Here is a 3,438-nt window from a genome sequence, read left to right as displayed (position 1 = left end):
CCCTCCCCGCAGGGCAGCCCCTTCCCCGCCCGCCGCCCCCGGAGGGCCTCCGGGCGATGGGGCCGCTTTAACCGAAGCCCCAGGCGGGGCGACGCAGCCGAAGTCGAGCCGTAGGAAAGCGCCTGGTTTAGACATTTCCTCGGAGCTTCTGACTCGGGGCTCCGTGGCAGCGTGTCCAGGAGAAGCCCCGTCCTGCTCCCCGGGCTGCGGGATCAGCCCCCGCGCTGCCCGCGCCGTCCCAGACAGCCGTTCCTCTCCGAGTTCACTGCGGTCCGAAATCCTGAAATTAGGGTCATGCAAATAGGAAGATACAAACGTGTGTGTCAGCCCTGCGCGAGCCAAAAGCCCGGACAAGAGCTTGTTGTCTCTCCAGGTTAAATGAGGAGGTTGTTCTACCCGGTGAGGCTGTTTATACAAAACACAAAGCAATTGAGGCCGGCGCTAATTTCTTTTCCCTAAGGTCAGATTGTTTCTACTCAACGGTACCGGAAACATTAAGGAGAGGATCGACATGGGAGCACAGCCATGTCCTCCTCAAACGCTAACCTGGTGCACGCAGGGTGACACCGGGTGATCTGGGGCTGCTGGATCCGCAGTACAGCTGCAGGCCACGTTCCACAGAGCTGCAGCCCCACAAATCCCCCTGTCCGGCGGGAGAAGGGAAAAGCACTTAATGAAACGTTTTTCTTACAAAAGCCCTGGCTAGACTGTCACAGTGCTGACCTCCCATGCGCAGGCAGGCTCTGCTCCCTCCGCATGATCCCACTTGTCCAGCCCTGCTCTCCAGCTCACCAGATAAACCAGGTACCACCTCCCCAGGAAGGCGTTTGACCGACATCTCCTTGCTGAGAGCCGCTTGCCTGCAGTGCAGGCTGGTGAGCAGAGAGCAGTGACCGCATCCTCACCCAGCCCTGTGCTCCCTGGAGCGTGCGTGGGGCACAGTCCCGGGGGAACAGCCACTGCTGGCTGAAAGACGCATGTTCAGTGCCTGCCCCCCCCGCAGGGCTCTGCCTGCTGCCTGCGGGAGAGGTGGCCCCTTGGCCGGAGCACCGGGTGTCCACGGCTGCCAGAGACAAAAGGCTGGGACAGACGGCTGATGGGTGCAGTGCTCATGCCGGCCCTGGTGCAGAAAAACTCTCGTGTTGTAAGATGCGACATGGTTTGACTCAGCTCTGCCAAACAACAGGCTTTGTTCAGATGCACCCTGCCCCAGACCTGCTCACTTCTCACCAGATCCGTTGACAGAAAGGGGTGCACCCCTGGTCCCCTCACAGCTGCCTCTGATGCTGCATGTCTTGGGCTTTCCCGCTCCTACTGAACTCTCTCCTCAAGCACCTCGCAGGCGGCACAAAGTAAGGATCCTGCGCAGGAGCCAGGCAATCACTACCCCAGCCCAGGAGGGCAGGAGGAGGCGTGTGAGGAGCCGTCCTTCAGCTTCTGCCTCTCCTCCGGAGCCCATCACAGGCCATGAGGCTGCAGATTTTACTCATGTAATATATGTCAGGTTTAAAAACCTCCCTGCTTAAAAAGTAATTGCTTTTATTTTTATCCTGTCCTGACTACAGCTTCCAGCAGAGGTGGAGATTTCAATCCTTCCTGGCTGAAAATGCTCAGCCTGATCCGTGGGACTGGCAGCGCCGCATCTCCTTCTGCAGCTGCCAAAGCGAAGGCAAATCTGGCAGCTCAGGCAGCAGTGGGGCCTGCTGGAGGATCGATCCCAGCACCGGCCAGCGCATGCTGATGGCTTCCTGAATTAAACAGGGAAACAGATCTGTCCCGGGAGGGGAAGGGCGCTTGCTGTGCTGGGAGCTCCCACTGCCCCAGGACGGGCGTGTGCTCCAGGGGCGCTCAGCTTGGCTGTCCCCAGCCTTGTGACCCCAAAGAGAGAAAACCGGTCCCAGCTCCTCAGTCCCTCCGCACAGCACGGAGCAAGGCAGCCACGGACCTGGCCCGTCCGCAATGGGGGCCCGAGGGCAGCCAGCCCTGAGCTGGGCAGGGAGACTGAACCTGCGCAGCTCCCAGCTGCGGCGTGGCTCCCAGCTGCGGCCAGCCAAAATGTTGGCTGAGCCCTGCCTGGCCAGCTCTGTGGCTGCCCCCATGCGGGGGTCCCTGCCAGGGACCCCGCACTGCCCAGGTACGGGGACACAGCCCAGGCTGGCAGGGTACCTGAGCTCTTCAGTGAGAGGCACGGAGCCAGGCAGGGATCTCGGCTTAGTCTCTGAAAGGCTCGTGTCCCTTTATCAAGAATTTTCCTTGTGAAACGAGATGCCTCAGAAGATCCCAGAGGAGCAGAGGAGTGTCCTGGTCCTGGTGAGGCCCCTGCAGATGGCAGAGGAGATTAGGGGTATAGTTTGCTCCAACTGCTGCCCTCCCACACCTCCCTGGTGAACGGCCTGAGAAGTTCCCCAACCACCCCCTCAAATGCCATATCACACTGTGAACTTGGCAGGGGGGAGGCAGCTCGGGCAGGGGGGAGGCAGCTCGGGCAGGGGTGCAGGTCCCCTCCTGACCTGGCCCAGGACACCAAGCTGGAGCCAGCTTGGCCTGAAATCAGGAAGTCCCTGCTCCGCAATCAGCTGCACCTTGCAGGGCTGCAATGGTGCCCACAGCTCCCCGGCCATTATCAGGGTGACATTTCTGGGCTGCGGGTGCCAGCGCCAGCCCTTCGCTTTGAGGAACCGCTGCAATCAGGCAACGTAACTCATTTCTCACTTGCATTTGGCTGCCAGGAAGAGAACAGGGGACTGTGTAATCACTCTCCTCGGGATTAGATCATGAATCAAAACCCTGCTCAGCTCCCTGCTCCAGCAAGCCCTGCCAGGAATTGTCCGTTCTGATCCCGGAGCTCAGGGTGGGATGACAGAGGGGCCAGGATGGGTCTGCAGGCATCCCCCACAGACGGGGGATGCACAGCTCAGGCTGCGAGGCACGGGGTGCCCATCCCGGGAACAGTCAGAGCAGAGGAGGGCTCTGCAGCGACCCAGGACTTGTTTCATGGTTGGCTTCAGCACCCCATGCCCATGGGGGCTCCCAGCCTCCTCCTGCTGTGTCCCTCTTTGCCCCAGTGCACACAAGTTCAGGGAGGAAATGTCACCCAAACCTCAGTTGTGGCTTGAACCCCAGGCAGATAACTTCTGTAACTCTGGGCTAAGGAAATCCTCAGATGTAACCCGTGTGCAAGTTTATCCCAACATATAAATTTATAAAACTGAAACAACTCTTGCTCCAAGCTAGCGCATTAAATAAAAAACCTACCAGCGTTTTTCCTTCCCCGACCAGTGGGATCTGAGTGTGCACAGCCTGATAGCGCCTTATCTCAGCACCAGCCCCCTGAGCTCCGCCTCGCCCTGGCCAGCAAGCCCTAATCACCATGGCCAGATGTGGCAATGACCTCAGAGCAGCCATGGGCTGGAGGCGGGGGGCTGCACCAGCCCCCCC

General features: G+C 59.8%; 1 protein-coding gene across 1 annotated transcript in view; it reads right to left on the bottom strand.

Moving 5' to 3' along the window:
• Positions 1-3,438, bottom strand: part of VPS25 (vacuolar protein sorting 25 homolog (S. cerevisiae)) — a 19,672-nt gene that overhangs the window by 8,977 nt on the left and 7,257 nt on the right. The gene's annotated exons all lie outside the window — the stretch shown is intronic.

Source organism: Pygoscelis adeliae, unplaced genomic scaffold (assembly GCF_000699105.1).
Source record: "Pygoscelis adeliae isolate BGI_AS28 unplaced genomic scaffold, ASM69910v1 Scaffold421, whole genome shotgun sequence".
Lineage (NCBI taxonomy): Eukaryota > Metazoa > Chordata > Aves > Sphenisciformes > Spheniscidae > Pygoscelis > Pygoscelis adeliae.
This window is presented reverse-complemented; position numbering and strand designations above follow the sequence as displayed.